Source organism: Strix uralensis, chromosome 5 (genome assembly GCF_047716275.1).
Source record: "Strix uralensis isolate ZFMK-TIS-50842 chromosome 5, bStrUra1, whole genome shotgun sequence".
NCBI lineage: Eukaryota > Metazoa > Chordata > Aves > Strigiformes > Strigidae > Strix > Strix uralensis.
The window spans coordinates 9,724,967-9,746,897 of record NC_133976.1 but is presented as its reverse complement, the minus strand read 5'-3'; positions in this window follow the sequence as shown (position 1 = coordinate 9,746,897).

Here is a 21,931-nt window from a genome sequence, read left to right as displayed (position 1 = left end):
ACTGTACTGTTACATAGATGTTACACAACTTATTTTTGATTCAGGTTTTGAGGATTATAAATTCAATCAAAGGGGTAAGTGTCAGATTTTTCTCAGGCCACTACCTTGACTGAATGAGGGAAGTGATTGTAGAAAAGCATCTCTTTTTTTTGGTGCACTCAAAACTTTTACTATTTTTATTTATTTTTCTTAGGCTAAAGACTTGGTACACTTAATGTAGTTCAATTATTTTTTTTGTGAGAAATTTGAGGAGAGGGTTTTTTTTCAAAAAACTTTTTTTTTTCAAAAAAAAGCAACTTTTTCTTACTTTTTTTACCCTTCTCTTTTTCCTTTTTCTTTCTCTTATTTTCTTTTTAATTTCTTCTTCTTTCCTCTTTTCTTTTTTTATCTTTTTCTATTTTTATGTTTTTTCTTTTTTCCTTTTTTTTTTTATTTTTTTGATGAAAAATTAAAGCTTAATCTAAACTTGATAAAAAATCAGTTACCAAAATTCAGAACACTTATGAGGGAAATAAGGCTAGTTCACACAAAATTAAAATCATTGTATCTTTCTGTAGATTTTTATTTTCCTCTCTACAGCTTTTTCACATGGGTTCTACCTTAAGCAATTATAATGAATGGTACTCCATTCCAGTATTGATCTGGCTAAATTCAAGTTTAACATTTCAGAATAGCATGTGTCTTTTTCACACAAATAGAGATGTCATCTTGACTTACTTACGTTTGACTTTTACTATTTTGCTCATTCCTTGATGTTTTTTCCTGTACTTTTCTTAATTTAGTCAACACCTTCTTTGTAGTGGAGCATGTGATATTCCAATCTCAAGAACATCAGAGACTTAACCACCTCCAGGCTCCTCTCTATTCTTTCCTGAAAGTTTGTTATATTCTATCTGCTTTCTCAAATGCGTCTAACCAAAATTCAAATATCTTCACTTTTTTTTTTTCCTCTGAGTGACATAACAGCTAAGCGAGATCCCGTTGTGGCAATAAATGTAGAGCTGAGGGGGCTATATCCACATTTTCATTACTTCACATTTCTAAACACTGACTCTGATCATATAGCATTTAAATCATATGTCCAGCCATACAGTTAGTTACAGCTTTTCATACAGCCTTGTGTTGGTTTTGGCTGGGATAGAGTTAATTTTCTACCTATGTGGTCCATCCACAGTCCTCATCCCTTCCTCTCCTACTACTCCACCAAAGCAGTGCATCCATAACAAACAGGACTCACCAGACACGTTTAACCATACTTCTTTCTTTGAAAGCTCTTCACAGCAGGAACTTAGTTTTCAGAGGGTCCGAGAACAAATCAAAGGAAGTTTTCTGGCGGCTGTATTATACTTATCTTTCATAGAAATGCTTCTAATACTTACATGTAATAGATTGCAGAAGATGATTCCAGGGAAAAATGAAAATAACAGGGAGAAAACAGTGAGATAATTATACCTTGTTACATTCAAATAGAGGCTGTCTCGAAGACTAACTTTGGCTGCTTTAAACTTCTCTGCTAAATCTAAGAAAGTTGTTAAAATTTCCTCTACAGAGAGAAGAACAGTGATGGGCTATAAAGTGATGCTCCTCATGCATCCAGACAGCTATTTTAAGAAGGTAATAATAATCTCATGAGGTGCTTAGTGCTTTCTTTTGACTATAGAAGTGCCCAGAAGAAAAGTCTTTTTAGATGGGCCAGCTTCAGAAGTCAACATATTCCTGTCCCTCCTTCACTGTTCCTCCCCTACCTGCCCAGAGCACTCTATCCATGTTACTTCCATGGTCTCTAAGCCTACTTTAGGCAAAATTTGCCCTGAAAATTAAGCTGTAATTGCCCATCTCTGAACTATCCAGACATAGCTACATAGCTCAAACAGCTCCAGGTTGGTTGATTTCCTGTTTTGAAGTATAAATGCATGTGCCTTCTCATCTTGCAAGCAGGTTGTGACATACCCAAAATTTGACACCACCCCAATGGTTGTGCATCACCACAAACACAGGCAGTTTTCTGTTTGAAAGGATCTGTCTCATAGTTTAATGGAGCCAAAATGTTCAAATAGATGACTAAACATTGCTTTCACTCATCCTAGACTATCTTGTGCTTTTTTCCCTTTTCCCTGCTCCCTCAGAAGCTCTCATGCACATACTACATAGTGTCCAAACAAATTGGAACCTCCTGCTTCAGCTAGTGTCTTGGCAAATTTCTCTCTTCCTGGAGCTCATTCAGGATTTTCCTGGCTTTGTCTGTAACAGAACGGCATCCAGATAAACCTCCACTTTCCAAGCCAGGCCTCTGACATATTTTCAAAATCAAAGGCAACATTTAGGAGACTATGACTAGGCATAAATATGTGAAGCAAAGGTGTACACCTTTCTCCAATGGGATTGATTTAAGGCTTAATGTACTCACTGGAAAGATCCTCACAGATATCAGTGGCTTTGCATTAGACCTATTATTGGCATCCCTTTCAGAATGCAGATACAGGAATGTGGAGGTAATTCTAAAATAATGCCATGATTCTTACTGTAAATTAGTACAGTTTGTATTTTCTTAAAAAAAAAAAAAAAAAAAGAAAAAAAGAAGGAAAGAAAAAAGAAAAGGAATCACTTCATGATGGTTTACTCTGAAACTGGATAAGGGCCAAGAGCTACAAAATGGAAGACAGAGAAATGTGTTATGCTGAGCAATGAAGTAGCTCTGATCAGTATCCCAGATATCTCCCCTGATTGCTTAAGATCAAATCTTGATAAAAACAAGGTTGCTTCTGCTCAGCTCTGATGTGGTTTCAGATGGAAGTTAAAGAACTCAGCACATTTTTATTTTTTGAAGGGAAAAAAGAAAGAAATAGAAACCAGGACAACTGATCCTTCCCAGGATAATCCAGGACAAAATTATTCTTTCCAGAAAAATGGGATTTAGTTTCCAAAGTTGTGGTTTAATCTATTTCTCTTTTTCACCGTGGCTGTATTATGTTCACCCACCAAGATGTAATGTTACTGGCACTAAACAATGTTCTTTATAAAGCCCATGGGATATGCTAGGTAGAAATGTCAGTCAGTCATATAAAAACTTTGACAGCCTTACTCTGCTTAACCAGACTTCCCAGAGTAGCAGAATAGCTAAGTGAGGTGCAAATGTGTGTATGGAGCTTAACCTTACAGATTAAATTGTTGATGGACATTGATGAAAGACAAGCATGATCAAATCCTGTCTGCTGTCCCAGTGATTTAACCCTTTTAATTCTTGCCTCTGAGCTACTGTGATCTTGCATGTTCTTCTCTATATTTATGTGGCTGCTGGTGGTTAATGCCTCAATTTATTAGTATTGCTATTGCTATTCCTATTGTCATTGTTATTGCAGTAGCTATTGCTCTTATTACTGTCATTGCACTTGATGGAACCTTTTTGTAGATAATATGTACTTAGAAATGTTTCTATGCAATACCCTTAGAAATGTTTCTATGCAAATCAGACCAGGTTCTAAATCCTTAAAGATGTTTTGAAATTGAGGATGGATTCAGTCTACCAAATTGTGGTGTCCAACTCATATCTAGGGCATATTTACCTTGCAAACAGAAAAGACATATCTTTAATTTGGTTGTCTCCTATACTGATAGGTGCTGGAAAGCTGTGAGTAAGTGTCAGTGCTGCTGGGACGGGAGTGGACACCATCCTGGTGACAATACTTTGGGAAAGTCCCCCCTACTATCCCAGGCTACCTGACCATGGAAGCATTCAACTCAACATGGTATGATCATAAGAACAGATTTGGTTTATTTTACTGATTAGGTTGGAACAATCACATGGAGGATAACTCCCCAAAAAATACCTAATCCAAATATAATTCAATTATCTCTGAAGTTTGATTGTTCCTCACATAATGCCCCTTTACTCACCTGTGAAATCCAGCCATTTCTCACAGCACTGTCTGTTACTTTTGTGAATTTCTTACATTGTTATCTGTTATGTCCAGCAGTTTCTCATGTCATATCTATCAGTTTTCTGTGCTCTGTTCAGTCAGTATCACCGCAGGCCAGGGCCAGCCCCACAGCACAGCCATTTGCCTGCAGGTCTAAAAATAACCACTGATAACAGGCAGCAGTGTGGACTTCTGTACCAGGTTCATCAGAGTTCACATGACAGCCCAGTAATTCACATTAGTTGATAACATGAGCATAAATAAAAAATCCATAATAATTAATGGATCTGCTGTTTTCACACTAACAGTTAATTCAATGTCACACAAGGAGATATAAACAAGGGTGGGAGAATTTCAGCTCATAGAAAAGTAATTTTAAGTCTGCTTCAGAACAATACCAGGTTCCCTAAACAATGCCTATGATCAATAGTGCCATTCTTACACTGAGTAGAATTTTGGTCCAAAATTCCAAAACTCTCACCTCCAGGAAACCACAAGGGTGTGAGATGCCTTCCCTCCATGCAACCGTGTTCTCAGTACCCCAGGTGAAAAAGCTCCTTTCATCTCACACAGGAAACTGTTTTACTGTGAGAGGTATTCCCTGCTGTTTGTCTTATCTTTAATTCCCTTCTAATGCACTTTAAATGTACTTTCCTGTATTTCAGCAAACAATAATTCTTTGCCCCTTGTATTTATACATTTATGATGTATGTGTATGGATTTAATTTTTAAAGTGAGCTAACATAAGCACAACCCTCATTAATCAACATCTGGTCCCATATATTTTCTTCCACATCTGTGAAGTCCTTTCCAATTTGTCTACATCCTTTTGAATAGTCCCTGTGCTATAGCATAATAACTTATATTCAAGGACTATCATCTCCCTGTGACATGGTGAGATGTTCCTATGCAGGCAGACCAGTATCACATTTGCCTAAGCCATCATGCCATGCTATGAATTCCTACCTGATTTAAACGTCTTGGGATATGCTATTTCTTTATTCTTTCTTTTTAAGTGTTTAGGGCATATTCTATTTTGTTTCTTGGGCCTATTTCTTATTAATTTTCACTTTGTGCATCAGAATTCATGTCTAACTGAAACATTATTATTTGACTGATATTTCTAGATTCTCAAAATATCTTGTTTCTGTTTTTCCTTTTTTCACTGTTGTTTTCTTCTAAATTTTCCACTCTAATCGGTTTATGATTGCCCATTTTTCAGAAAATTAATGAAGATTTTGAAAAAAACAACAGAAATTATCAAAAAGCTCAGCAGAACATGCAAGACAATTCCACTGATCTGTACTCCATAAAATAGGACACTATTTTATATCTTAACAGGTTTACCATTCTTACACAGTAACAAGTACTTCTAACTGATTGTTACATCATGAATTATTTTGTTTTCTCCTGCTTTAGCTGTTTGTAATTATCTATATATAAAAATTTTTTTAGCAGGAAATTCAGGCAGTGGTGTATAGGTTCTTCAATGACAAATATTATAGAAGCTGAAGTTATAGGAGCAGACTAGCAGCATCGGAGACCAAAAAGCAGTAGTCCAAATGTTGTATCTGACATCTCAGGATAGGGGAAAAAAAACCCAACAAACAGGTAGTAGTATGACAAGAGTAGTGCAGACCTTACAGAAGAAAAAAAAATGTAAACTCATCCCAAGGCACCAGCTGATGTTAGGATATTTTGCCTGTAGAAAGAGTGTCACACCATAAAGAGCTGTGTGACTAATAACTGGAACTGTGAAGCTGGTCATATCCCCAGCATATTGTGTGGCTTTTCCTTACTTTTTGAAATGATATACTCATTGTACTTTCCCAAATAAAACATATCTGTGGTTTGATATTCTCAGAACTCCTGCACGCTTGCAAGGGGAGAAGGAGCACCTGTAAAAGTTTAGATTATTAAATTCCTAAATGTTGGTGTTTTAGGTGGGGGATCAAGCCACCATTCATATTTATTTTAGAAGGAGTCCCCTAGACATGTTATTGAACCCAGTCCTGGTTACTACCACTGACACCTGGCAGGAAGGCTACATGTGCAACAAAAGTAAATTACAAAATTCCAGCACTTTTATTTCTTCATTCTCCTTAAGCATATAGATGGACACTTCAGACTCCTGCTGAAGTTGGTAGGAGTTGTGCCTATAACCTGTAGTATAGTTTGGCCTTCTTGCTAGCAACCTTCTGAAAATGCTTTTTTAAAAAAATGCCAACTAGTTAGCACAAACAAGTTTGGCAGGAATGAGTCAATGTCAAATCCTCTTTCACCAAGGTCAGGAAGCCTTTCTGCTTGACAGCAATGAAAGCGCTGTGAAAAAAGGTACTGAAGAAGGCCAGACTTCAGGACTCTTGAGTGTCCTTAACATGTAGAAGTAAACTACAGGTTTAGAAAGTCCAATATGTTTCATTTTCCTGTTTGGAGAGTGTCAGGATTTATGTATACACATCTATATGTGTACATATGTGTGCATATATCTATAAAATGTATATATATTTACATACACATATATATACATTTAGCATAAGGGAATGGTTTCGATTTGGTTTCTGTTTGGTTTTGGGTTGGTTTGGGTTTTTTTGTTTGGTTTTTTGCAAGTATTACTGTAGTAAAATACTCAGTAGATTAAATGTTATGGAGTCTATAAGTCTTGGCTTTTCCAGAAATATTGAGTCTAGGATCCTGAGTCAGTAGCCAGGATCTGGAAACCCTCACAATTGTGCCTAAACACAATGCTCCTGCCTCTGTAAGTTGAAGACAATTGCCTGATGCATTTTTTTTTCTTTTAAATAAAATCCAAATATTTACAAATTTCCTAAGAAGATATTTTGGAACACTTTGAGGAAATAAAATAGAAAAAGATGGAGAGACAGACAGACAGGGTGATTTAATTCTAAACCTAAGAATTAATCAGTTTTATCTGTGATATTGATGAAAATCTAAAACAACCTGAGATTACTTGACCATAAAAAAACCCAAATGACAATTCAGAAGAAAACCTTGATGAAGCCCTAATTGAATCAACACATACGGAAAACTAATATAAAAGCTACTCATTGTTCCAAAATATACTGGTTTCATTAGTGGTTTACCTCATCTGCTTTTTACTTATTCTAAAGGTCACAATTAGAAACATATTTGCTTATTTTGCTACTGCTTATATCCCTGTGAAACCAACACAAGAGTACTCTATTTTTTTAAGAAAATTTCTCTCAGACTACATGGTGTGAATTATTAACAAGCTTAACTTATTTTTACTACAAACTCATAACTGTAGAAAGTTGGGTCCAATCTACCACAAAAGTCATTAAAGGAGTCATATACAAGCTTTGTGAAGACCTTCTGTATAGTGGATTTTCAGAGTAAATCCTGATGTTTTACAGGTTGGCTTATCTGAAGGATAGTAAAAGATGGATCTAAAGAGATAAAGATTTAAAACTGGAAACTAATTGTACGTGGAAGAGTTTCTTTTATATCAATAGAGTGTAGACCATCTGGATCCAGATTTTCATGGCTGTTTTGATTCCAGTTATTGATTGAAGCTTCTTTCTGTTCCATATTCATGTAAATTACAGTGCAATGGGTCAAAATAACAAGACACACTTTGGAATTGTGCTAATACATCTGCAAATTTAAATAGAAACAGATGGGAAATGGAAGATAATTCTGAAGCTTACCAACCATTCAGATGCAAGAGATCCCACCAACATCAGTCTTTGTAGTGTAACATCCAGACAAATAGCACTTATATGCCCTTTATACACTCACAAGTTATAGGAGCTGTGTCCATTTCTCCTCATGTGTCATGCTGGAAATCCCTTTTATGCCATGTAATTGAAAATAATGAGGCTAGATGAAATACAGTAGCCTTAAGAGTGAAGAGGGATAAGAACTCCTGGGGCTTGTAAGTTTTTCAATGCAGAGCAAATACCTGAATTAGTGTTTCAGAGATTTCAAACGGCTTTTTAAATGAAATTATACATGTGCATTGCAAGTGCCATTCATTTTTCAATTGTTTATATAATGATCTGTTTCTCTGGAAGTTTCATAAGTATTCTGTTTTAGAAACTATCAATATATCTCATCAAAAGATCTTTAATCCAGTATGCAGTACACTATAACACAGCATGGCCATGTGCAGCTTAATTCATCCCTGAATTTATTTTTGTGTGGCTTGAATAATAAAAATTTCAGGTTTATCAGGTAGATGCTTCAAAATTAAATTATTATTATTATTAACCTTCCCAATTTGTTTACTATCATTACTTCCTAGACTGTAGAATTTCAAACATCTTTGCAATGGTAATGTCAAATAGATGTCAGCCAACGTATAGAGATAGAAAAATAGTTCTTGTAAAAAAACCCCACACTAATACTTGCAGAATAAACATTAAAGAAGTAATATTTCTGTTTATCCTTGAGGACTGTTTTTTAGAAAGTTTTGGGGACAAGGAAAAATGGTGGCAGAAAAGTTTTTTCCTTATTAGGACTAGCTTTTATTTACTTATTTAATAACAAGAAAGTACCAAAAAAAGGAAAAGTTTTAAAACCAAGCCTAATATTATTGACTTATTAAAAAAAAGAAAGGTCATTACCTACAAAATGTCATTCATGGAAAATCAGACAACATTCCATTGACTAGAATAGATTTGTACCATGTAGCCATGTATGTGTAAGTTTGTTGTGCAGATTTTACAGTCAACAGAGAGAAATAGATCCTTTAAGGGCCTAAATCATTTCAGTGAAGAATAAATATGTAATGTAAGTTACACAAATTTTCCCCTCAAAGGGCCCATTTCTGTCCATTGAATGAGTCACTGAGACTTAATAAATAATAATTAATAATTGCAGTTACTAATCTCATTGTAAATGTCTTCAGTGTAGATATTAAAAAGTAAATGAAATAAATGCAACTCATAAATGCAACATGTTAAGAGACACATAAGAAAAGTACTCAGGTATCCAGAATTTTTTTAAAAAAAGAAAATAAACTTGAAATATTCATTAGTATTTATTAGAATATCCTTAGTTTAACTTTATAATAAACACAAAATTTTAGTGAATATTTACATGCTATGTTATTTATCAGATTTTTAGTGATGGATTATTGTTATCTCAAGAATGTCATAATTGTAGATAACTCTGTTAGTCTGTATTACTAGATGTAAATTTTAAAAATACATAATTTAATCTCCTGTATTACTTTAAAGACACAGTTTGGGATACTACTAAAAAAAAGTTTGAAATATTAAGAATGTCACTTTATTTTTTGATTTTTATTTTATATAAAAATGTCAATAAATTCTCCACTAAAAATATTCAATTATTTTAGGTGGTGGTGAGAAGTTGCATATCTTAATATTAATTTCATCACAGTTAAAACTGTACCTTCAAAAAAGTGATCAAATAGCACAGATCAGCCTAGTGCATTTTGTTTAAGGTTTGTATTAACTTTATAAATTTGCTTTTCTTGCAAATTCTTTGACTGCAGAATTAGTATGCCAGCAGAGAAACAATTTCTGGCTTTCATGTTAAAGGCTTTCATGTCATTACTCTACTAAAAATTATAATATGGCAACTGACTTAAAAAATTAATAGCTTTATGCTTCTGGCCTATAAAGCAATGCATCAGAAAGAGTGGAATAACCAGAGATATTATCAGACTTGAAAATTTCATTTTTAGAAAGCCCTTTATTTTTTATTTTACTATAAATACAGGAAAGTTAGGCAAATCCTTCATTTTCCTCTTCAATAAGGAGAATCTGAAGTGACATCTGTGTAAATCCCTTGTAATACTGTCAAATACTGTGTTAAATCAGGAAAGTAAGTGAACATAAGGAGCAACATGTCTATTCAACATTACACCTCACTGACTGCCAATTTTGCTGTTCAGCATTTGGTCAAGGCTTCTCTAGAAAGATACAGAAATGAATGGTGTATAAAACAAACAAAAACCTCCTGATGATATTGTAGCTGGCATAGGAAGATAATCATGGCTTACAGAATGGGTTTTCACAGATGGTACAAAAGTTATTGAAGACTTCACACAAATGTTACATAGCAAATGCTGAATTGGGGGAAAAAAGTTTGCACTCAGTGTAATGTACACTCCAGTCATCCCAGGTTGTTGTAGCCAGTCCTTGTGACCAGGTGCCCTTACTGGGGACAGATCACTACAGATCACTTCTCAGTGTCAGCTTGGACCGAAACTACTTGAACAGCTAACCTCAGATGTAATTATTTTAAGCCTGTGTCAATCATTTAGCCTGTCCCTACTTTAAAACAAACAAACAAACAAACAAAACAAAACACCACAAATTATTCCTTGAGCACCTAATCACCCTGTATATATTCCTCTCCTGAGATTAAAGAGTACTGAAGATATTGTTTGCCAGTCATGTTGGATCACGACAAGAAAAAGATATTCCAGGAATCACATATGAATATAAATGGAATCAGAGTGTGATTTAGAAGTTATACTTGAAATCTCTCCAAGTGCTGCAGTTACTCTGGGTACATTTATGCTCCACCTTAACAGAGTTTCAATCTCTGCCGTGCATGCTCTATATTCTTTTCAAGTATGATTTCTACCAAAATCTACTAAAAGAAATATAAGACAAAAGGAAAAAAAAAAGAAAGTTTGTCAAGGGAAAAATAAGAAGAGGGACAGATAAATACCTCTGTAATTAGATAAATTAAAAGCAGAATGAACATATGATTAAAAACATCACTGCAAAATGTTTTGACAATGTATTTAGTTGCAACCCTTGTCATTTTATTGAAAGAAATTATTACATTGTAGCAGTCAGATTAAAGTCTATTTACTTTAATTAGAGCTATATGATTTACAAGCTCAAAGTCTAAGTGAGTGAAGATTTCTGGATTCTATAGAGTTAGGGGAAAAGACTGGACATGAATGGAATTTTTAGATCAAATCACTCTTTTGTAGCAGCAAAATATAAGCTTCAAATAAACACTTTTTTCCCAGCCAGACAATGGACTTGGCAAGAAAAGGATGATGAAATGAAATGACAAATCCAAGACAGAAAACATGCAAAGTGTTTTAAAACAGTTTAAGAATACGCATTTGCCCATCAGCCAGGAACATTGTTTTGTCATTGAAGTCCTGGAGCCAGGATCTAAGATCTAAATTAATTTCTAGCTCTTTCATAGACCAATTAGTGAGAACTTATTTTGATTAAGGCTTTAAATAACAACTAAATTACCTGACTCTCACAGTACAGCTCTCATTTTCTATAGGGACTTAAGTTTTTAAATGTCTATGTCTCGTTGACCTGTAGATTTTAGAAATTTGACACTGGAATTCCATTGATAAAGAAATGCATGGTCTGGAGAAGGTGAAAAAAACTTCTTTTGCCTTCTGCATGTCCAGAAACCAACATCTAAAATATTGATTATGTCCTGCTCATAAAACAAACTGAGCAGCTCATAAAAATAAAACTTTCCAGTTACACTCTATCCATCTATTTCCTGCTATGTCAGCAGTGTTCCTGTGGCATCAAAGCCTAGAAAATAGAATTCCAATAAATTATGAAGTTGTGAATAAAGCTATACTCTGGAAAGATAACATTCTCCTTCACAGGGTTATATGACAACTATATCCAAGCTATATCCAATAGCTAATATCCAAGTTTCCCCATCAGGCTAGAAATTTCCCCACACCAAAGATGGGTTTTCTGTAATCAAACCAGAAGAAAGTCCTGAATGATTCATGAATGAAGCACCATTTGGACTTCTTTTTTTCAATCTAGAAAACAGTCATATAAGAATGATCCCTAAGGATAACACTCAGCTCTGCTGGAACACTCAATACAGTCAATGTCTGTCACGCACTTACTGCTACTATCACTGAAAAGAAATAAATCAAGGGTCACCTAGCTCCATCTACATCTCTATCTACACCTTAGCTGGTCACTTCAGGCTCACGTCACAGTCAATGAGGAGAAACAGGCATTTTGAGGCAATGATTCATCTCATCCCAAATAAGATATCCAACAATAATCTACATGATCTGCACTTTAAATGAGTAGTCATCTAAAGTTGAATGAGACAGTATCACAGCCAGTGCCCAATGTAACTGTGACAGAAATACTTCTAGGATTTGGTCACCAATTTCTAATACAAAATACTCTATTGTTGGCAGGAAACGGTGAAATCAAGTGATTCAGTTCTGTGATCCATGAGCTGATTTGTTTGCTGGCTAAACTTTTGGATCCTATTCTAAGCAAGCAATCACATATATGATTGGACCACATACAAACAAGCCTAGGGAAATAATTTTTCAGTCGGTGAAATTTTGTCACATAGGAAGGAAGAAGTATTTTTTCTCTTCATCTGATTTTAATATTCATTACATCTCAATTTAATTTATATTATTTTCTGTCTAGAACATAAAACACCTTTAGTGACTTTAATGACTATAGTGTCATGGATAAAATGGTAGCTTTTTAATAGTAGCTTAGCACAGAAACATTTGATTCAAAGCTCAGTAATGACAAAAGACAACTCTATAGAACTAAACAGATCTTTGTTCAGGTTGATATAATTATTGCAGAAATAAATGGAATACATTTCATGAAGCATAAGAGAAGCTGGATGGGGATATCATTGTCATCCTTTACCAGTTCTCACTCTTTTAGAAAAGGAGAACTGATGACAGAACAAATCTTGATTTTCAGCTTTACACAGGAGACATTTTATGTGAATAAGTTTGAATTGGGTGTATCACTTATTGTCTCTCCAAGCATATTAGAAATCTAGCAGATTTATTGCATACCCTTCCCTAAATCCACTTTAGGACTGTACAATAAATGTCATTATTAGGTACAATATTATCCTAATTTTTTTGGCATACACCCAAAATCAAAGGAAAAAATAAATCTCCTGGCATCTTTAATAATTCCCATTTGAACAAAACACTGAAGAGCAGAAGTAATATAATCCAGAGCTTTGAGTAATCCCAAAATAAGTATACTTGTACTTTCAGTAGTTATTGCAACACGTGAAATATTCCAGCTTTTCTTGGAGTCTTCTTGAAACTGGCTCTGTCCTTGAGGTGTCAGATTAACACTCTACTCAGAAGACAAATTGTTCATGGGCATGCTGGACATATGAGAGCCATTAGACAGTGTGATCTACATTCTTGAAAAATGAAAAATTCTAGGCAACATTACATTTTATAAATGCAAGATGTTTATTATTACTGCACTAGCAATAAATGTTTAGAAACTGGAGAGGGTTCACAATGATTCTGACTAGGAACATATGAGGATGGAGCCATTGAATTCTGGCATGAAATAAAAGGTCTGGAAGCTATTATGCATTTAGCCCTCTATGAGTATTTAATTATATCAATAGGAGAACACAATTTCTGTTGCGTGCTTTGTGATGAATGTCTTCATTTATTCATGTTACAATGAATGATAGATGAGTTCAAGCCAGATGTGGAAACTCATTTGCAATTTGCCTAAATTATTTTAGTGAAATTTCTTCTAAAGTTCACAGGACACCTCACTGAATGTCATGGGAATTAATCTGATATGTAAAATTTGTTTTCTGCTTGAGGAGTGAATTTGCTTTTGCTAGGTTATATGCAGATAAGTGGTAATAAACATCAAATGTTTTGTGGTTAACTGCTTTTTAGACACTAATACAGTCTTTAATGAGAAAAATGGATTTCAGTTTCAGAGTCTCTTATCCAGCCTGTCATAGAAAAGAAAGTAGTAGTTAGTCAGTTTAGTAGTACTCAGCTTAGCTTAATAGATGATTCTGCCAAAAGAATTTATTCCAGATAGGGAAAAAATTCCTTGATTACAAATGAAATATCTTCAAGGGTCTTATCTTTCAAAGGTTTTTGAAAAACATCATGATACAGAAATTACCAGTCTATTTATTGAATTTCGGTCCAATAGGTTTCTTAATAGCTTATATTTCCACTGATAAAGTGAAAACATACTTCACATTGTTGGTGTGAATATTTGTTCGCTACAGTAGGAAGGAAAAAAGGTGACCAAGGAATGAATGGTTAAGAAGCTGTAAAACATAAGGGATGAATTGAGGCATTCAGACCTGCTGATAGTTTGTCTTATGTTTTATAAAAGTATTGATAAAATCATTAAAGTTCAATTCAGTTATACATTTTGATTGTCCTTACACAACAGGTATGTCCATCCTTTTATTCTGATTGTCTTAGAATGTTTATGCATTCTTTCACTTCACTGAATGTTCATTGAATGTTCATTTATTCTTTCACCATCTATTCCACTGCTTTTTCTGTTTGTAAAAGCAGACACAAGATAAAAGTTAACTCATTAACACAGGTTTTTTTACCTGGTGACAAGTTTGCCATTTCAGATTCATTTTACTTCTCTCAGCAGACAGAAAGATAAATGATACCACTGCATTGGAGACTCAGAAGGAATTTTTTGTGATGTGCCATTATCAAACCTATGCTATTCAACTGTATCCAGCTGAAGGAAAGGGATAGAAGCACTAAGATGAATTTTTTAACCCTTTTTACTTTTTATGTAGGGTACTTTTATATTTTAAATTTTTATTATATTTTATCCTACAACCTACCCTAAACTGAAAACCAGGCAGTTTGAAAGCTTTTTCATAAAGCTGTAATTTGAACAGAGAACACACCTTTACTGTCTATTAAATTAAAGTCTACATTCTCAAAAGACTGTTACATTGGGTACTTTCTAGCTTCAGGGACCCAGTTTAGAGAACGAGGTCCAGTGTTAATACCCAGTCTCCATCAGTGTTTCAATGACTAATTGTAAGTACCTAAGTTAGGAACATGCATTACATACACAGGTCAGATACCCAGATACTGAAATATTTTTCTTAAAAACTGATGATGAAAACATGCAATATGCTTCTCATTGCCACTGCTATATTTACAATTTTGTCCTGATATCTGTCTTGCTTCTATGCAATTTCTCATGTAATTCTGAGTTATCCAGAAATTATGGTGTCTTTAAACAACACAGGGATCTGACAGAATCAACATATGATAAAATGCATTGCCTTGTACTTTTTCCTCAAAGGTAATATAAGTTATGAGCATGCTGACTCCAGGAGAATCTTTCAACAATGTACACCAAAACATGTTGTCTTTTTAATAACTTGTTACTGCTTAACATGAGAAGTTATAGATGGGGAGTTGTTCTGTGTTTGTGTTCCTTATGATGGTGATTCTTTAACCTGAACAAAGGTGTATCATGGTCTATCCTCCTATTTCTTTCCATTGATTTTGACAGATTGCTATTTGGGAAAATTTTTCTGTGGCATTTAATTCATAGTTATGAACTGTAGGGTAGCATTTTAAATATCATTATAATTCATTTGTAGTGAAGAGATCTCATTGATATTCCTCAGCTACCATAAGGTTAGAGTATGGGACATATCAGCACAGCATATGCCACTATGATCCCTGGAAACAAAAGACAGTGTTATTTACCTTAAAATATAATAAAAATGAATCTCATTGATGGAAATAATGCAGGCCACATTTAGTTTCCATAACAAAATCATTGCTCAGCTGGACAGAATTTGACCCTGCTGCCACCTGTGTCTCTGGCAAGATCAACAATACCCCAGCAAAGATTTAGGGACAGCATTAAATTGTGGTATTCTTAGCTAGGCTGATCCTGCTATGCTCTGACTTCCACAACCAGTGTTGTATTTGTGTGTCTTATGACACATACAAATGACTATATTAGATTAACATCTCAAAATTCAGTTAAATGATAACCAGACTCCAGATGACACTTTATTCATGGACATGAACCAAGAGACATGGTCAAGAACCAAACCTCTTAACAGCCATAATCCAACAACAGCTGGAAATTGATATGTAAAATCATCTCACATGAAAATTTTATGTGCTTCTAAAATACATATTTACATCTGCAGGTATTTCTCATTTGAATGACACGGTTAAATGAGAAAAAGATATATTACTAATTACCTGTCTTTCTAGCAGAGTTTCAGACCAAGTAATTTGACTCTTATCTTCCTTATATCCACAGTTCTAAAAATTATTTTTGTAATTATTATTATTCATTATCTTAGATTTTTTCATCTTCCATTTTTTTTCTTTCTCTTCTTCCACCATCCCTTTCCTCATCCTAGCTAAGTTTCCTATATACATTTATTTTGATAATACCTCCAAGACACTGTAATTTCTTAAATGCTAGTGAGATGTATATTCGTTACCTGATTTTGGGAAGCAGATTTTGTTATGCAATTTCACTTCTCCAGGGTCTACTGATTAACTGAATCATAATACAAATGGGAACCATTTCCTGGGATAAGCAAGTATCAATAACCTTGTCTCTTACCAATGATGTTATCTGTGTTACTTGCTGATGGGTTGCACCCCTCCAATTTAGCTTCACCCATCCATTCTCAGCAATCATTAGCTATCACTCTGGGGGTATTGGTTGCAGGTGACAATAAAAAATTTCCTTGATTTAAATGGAAGAGAAAAACAGAAATAGGAGAACAGAAGGAAGGTAAAAAAAAAAAAAAAAAAAAAAAAGAGTTTAAACTATATACTTATATAGCCAGTTATACCTTGAAAACATCCATGCTTCCATGGCATCCATGTGCCTTTTTTCTATTATAGTGCAGTCAATATGAAGTATGATCGTTACTGTTTCTTTTTCTTTCTGTACTATATCTATTTGTCTGGGAGACGGAAAGTTACTGTGCTATGAATTCCATTACATCTTACATCTGTTAGCAGATATTTTAGCTGAAGTCTACTATGTAATTGACACCATTTTACATTGGCCTAGGTCTGAATACCAATGAGATATGAAGATTTCCTTTTGTTTTAATTTCTAGTGGGCTGGGAGACATGATGTATTGCTTAACTTCATTGTACCTGATATCAGAACAAATGAACAGGCAAGTCTCTTAACAGAATCATCCTTCAATGCTATGAATGATTTTTTTTTTGAGTAATATAAGCTGCCATTTCTTTCTAACACAATTAATTTGTACTTTTCTCTTCAATGTTAAGACAGAAAGAGATATTTACACTTTTCTTTCATGTAGTTCTCTTAGTAGAATTAAATAATAAAGAACCATTATTTTTTTCATTATGGCAGAAAAATTGGGATAATATCAGTACAAATCCACAACAAATGTATCTTTTTCAGTTCAGCTTAACATGTGGAGGTTTTTTTCCTTTTTGATAACTTTCTTTCATTTTAGACATGAAGAAACTACTGTTAAACAAGTGATGAAGTTTAATAAAGTACTGTTCCTGTTTCTCTTGAAACACGGACTGTACTTATTTATCTGGACTTTTCTTAAACAGTGCTACATGGCAAGTGACAATCCATCACTTCAGTCTAAAATGATTTGACAAAAAATCTTTTAACCATACAGGCAATCTTTCCAGACAACATTGTCTTGACAGAAAACTTTAATATTCTAAAACTGCTTTAATTGTAGAGCCAGACTGCTGGAAGTGGATTTGGATTATAGAAATAAAACTACAAGTTTTACACAGTTTTGTTTAAACATTTATCAGTATTAAGACATTTTAGATCTGTTGGTTTATGAAGGTAAAGAGAATTTTAAAGGGATACATTATAGGCAGTAACATCAGTTGCAATGGACTTCATTCAAAGTTATGTAAAGAATATGTCTGTTGGAAGTTTATTTTCAAAGAGACCCATCTTGACTTATAAAACAAAATAAAAAGACTAGTACTTTCCACTGGTTTATGACAAAGGTATTAGTAAATTATATGTGATGGAGAAGAGATAACAGAACAAATATGTACTGCTTTAGACTTTCTCCTTACATTTTCACTCACAGTTCAATTTAGTCTTCTATGCTGACATCTAGTAATGACTGAATAATGTTGAAGATTTATATTCAGGCAGACTGGGTCTTTCTGTAGGTTAGATGCTTCTGAAGGAATTGAATTATGTAATAGCAAGCATTTGTCAACAGAGTTTATGTGGTACAATATTAAAACAAAGAATGGGAGAACAGGATTCTTGATGTTACTTTCATGTGTTATACTGCTTTTCTGTAACTCTGATACAATGATATTCACTTAGCTGAACATGGTAGGCTGAATTTTAATTCAGCAAAATATAAAACCAACAGAGATCACAGCTAGAACTTATTCTTAATTACACTTATCCAAAAGAAGAATATGATTTCTTCACATCAGTAATTTTCAACCTTTTCCAGTTTATAGTGCCTGTTCATATTACAAATATATGTTTATTTTTCTTTCATGAATCCCTGAAGTGTCCATTTCCAAAAGCCCAGGAATAAAAGGCTGAAATCAATTGGACTATACTGTAGTTAGTGTAGGAAAAATCTTTCCTGCATTAGTAGGAATAAGAAAATTGTGTAGGATGTAAAGAAAACTTGTACATCAATAAAAAAGTAAATATTTCTGTATTATTGCCTATTTAGAAGGAAAAGCACAAGAGTTTGTGTGCATGATTTATGGAGAAATAATTGAAACAAGGACAGAAGATGATCTCATTCAGTATCAAGGATTTGGCAACAGACTTTGACTGGCTTATGGTATTTTATTCTTCTGTCTATGTGTTATGTTTTTAGACAACCTCTTTCTTACTTCCTCCCGTGATCCTTCTTATGTTACTTATAAAGATAGTCAAGATTACATAATTTTTCCCTTTTCAAATTCTCTCTTAAAACTCTGACTTCCATGTTTATTAAGACATGTCATTCTGAAACTTTTTCTTCCTGTTTTCTGTTTCAGCCTATATATTCTTTAGGCCAGGCACCTAAAGTGTTTGGTATGTCTTCCTTTGCATATGTGTATTTTTTAAACATCTAGGACATCTAGGACACTGATATCCCATCTATGTTATATTTGGAGTGATAACACTATAAACTTAAAATGGAAAATGCAAAAACAAAATTCATAAAAACATTTAAAAGAGTCTGTGCAGTTTGAGAAGGAAGAAAAATTTCACGCTAATTGTTTCATTAACGCTTTCCTATTCCATGATACTATGCTGCAGTCTGGGTAAACAAACACATGTATTATTTGATCAGAAAAACAGGAGTAAAATTTTCATTAAAATTTTTAAGAATTAATTGCTGAAAATAAAGGACTATAATTTCCAGGGGAAGATGATGCTCTGTTCTTCAGCTCTTTAAGTAGCTGACAAAACACCAAAGCACAAATATTTGGGATTAAGGACTTCAAGCTTCAACATTAACATACAATTAGAGATGACTGGTCAAATGGGCTCTTTTTCTCACCTCAACCCAGCATTGTTTACAGAAGGAATGGTGTCATATTTTCACAGGCTTGAGTTTGTGTGTAAATCACACATATATAACAAGCCCTAAACTACAGCACACTGAGTATCCCATCTAAAATGTAGAAACTTCTGCATTTCCACTGATGTCGACTCAAAGTTTGTACCCAACCTTCTGCAGAATCAGCTCCATCTTTTCACCAGCAACCTTGTTTCTCCTTCAGACATACTACACAAGTAGTGTATTTCACAGAATCAAGAATGATAAACATTGATGGTATTCCAATAAATACTGTTTTACTTTCTTAAGGGTGATAGTGTATTATTAACAGCTTTATTTCCAGGGCAGAGTTCCATGGGTAACAGTGGTGAAATATCAAATATACTCATAAAGAAATTACAATAAGCTTACATATATAAAGTGCTTTCCATCCCGAAGGAGGTGAGAGTACTTTCCAAAATTGATACAGAAGAAACATAGCAACATCTCTTACTGAATACGACTGATTGAGAGGAGGATAAAAACATTGTAAGTCTGTGCAATGCTCTCCAGAACCTTTACTGACTGCAAATAAATTTCAAATAGTGTTTTTAATGAAGAAAACTTTAAGACAACTCTTCAGCAGTGAAACCAGCCTTGACAATCATGATTGGATATTTGTCCAAAAGAGTGCCATCTCCTAACAACATCATTTGCCTAAATTTAGAAGAATTTAAAAAATCTGAATTCTCAGAAAGCAACTAGGTCAATCTATTACAGAGATCCTACAAGTAAGACTGAATGTTGTCACAGATACTGAAATGTAGAAAACATTCAGGGAAACCTGAAACCACTTGAGATCAACTAGAAAAAGAGAGAAAAGAAGGTGAATAGATGAATATGTGATCAAAAGACAGTGGGTGTACAGCTACATTAGTACTACTTAGATACATAAATACATATCTAGTATGCAGATACATAATCAGTTTATTGTTAGAAAACTGAGAGTTATAGCATGAAAACAATGAAAGCCATTAAGAGGAAGGATTTCTGTGGAACATTCTAGGCTAGAATATATAGTTGTAGGGATGTGACTGTATCTTTCTTCAGTGAATATTTCAATTTACTATAAAAGCTTATTTTGTTTTTCGGTTTTCGCAGCTGATGTGAAGACCACTGTCTTCCCTGCAAAGGCCCTGGATTGGCTTTCTTGGGAAAAATGCAGAGCTCAGTCCTGACTACTGAAAAAGGGAGTCTCATATGTAGTTCTGGAGAGGTGTCAAGAAGTCTCCTGGATGGTGCTGATATGCAGCAGCTACAGATTCTTAAATACAGTGTTTCTAAATGAATATGGGAATGTATACGTATATATGCTCAAATGCACACAGATGCACACACACCTATGCACATACACACACACATATTTAAAATTCTAAATATATTCTTACTACCAGTTTTCACATTCATGCTGTTTTGCATTCAAGGATTTTGGAGCAGTTTGCAGACATTATCTAATAATCTCACAACATGGGGTAAGTAAGTGATATTACTGAGCTTGAATGTTTGTCCACTGACCTAGTGGGAATTCTTCTGGTGTTTCTGACAAAATTCTGTCAACCTCTGGCAGGCAGGTGAAAACACAGTAAGAGAACATGGAAACAAAAACAGCCCTGCTTCATGCCTTCTTGCTGAAGCAGAATCACACCAGCTGAGGCCACAAGTGGAAAAGGCATTTGAATGCCAAGCACATAAAAGTCCCACAAAGGCAAACATTGTAATTAGCAATGGATGGGAAAGCCAGCATGAGGTGAAGTGGTCAGTTTGATCTTCAGTTATCATTCAAGAGTGTGACACTGAGATTATACAATGTCATGCAGGTAACGCAAATGTTAAACAAATCACCTATCTTGAAATTTCTTAAACTCCTACTTTGCAGCTTTAAGATCAGACATGGTTTTGATATTTATGTTTTTCTTTGTTAGATTCCCTAATGAATATAACAGTCTTTACCCTAGCAGGAAATCTGGACTGACAATTTGAGGCCTGTTTTCTTTATATCTTGTGGCTCACAAGTTTGCTTTTGGACACCTAATAAATCATTCACTAACATCTAAGAATTTGACAATTTCTCATCCTTATAAAATCACTTCTAAATCAAGGACCACAAAATAGGTAGGAAACTTGCAATATTTCTATTTTTTGGATCTAAAATGCCTGCATGGTGGATTTAGGGCTCTTTTTCATCAGATGTTCTTCAATCTTGGGTTCAAATTTTAACTTTATTTGTACTGCAAATGGCATTGCAATTAGTAATTCCAAACTTTTCTTCCTATGTGCCATGGGCTGTCATGGATTTCACCCCATGCCTCTCTACAAATCAGACAACTGCTGGCAGCTTTTTGGACTGGAGGGAAACTCCTGGACATTGACAAACCTTGTTATACCTAATTAGTGAAAGCACACCTTGCTTTCATCTGTTTGGAAGTCAAGACAACGATGATTGCAGATCATGGCTAAACTCAAACTCTGTGAGGCCTTTATTCCCCTATGGATTACGTGATTGAACATTTCGACTCTATGTGTTAAATTTCCTTAAGACATCTAACATCTGAAGGGACCATGTCCTTTCAGCTTGTGTAAGTAAGCAAAGTGAAGGAATCTAGACCAAAACTTTTAAAAAATAATATTTATTTCATTCATAGCTGTGTAAATATGTCATGATCTCA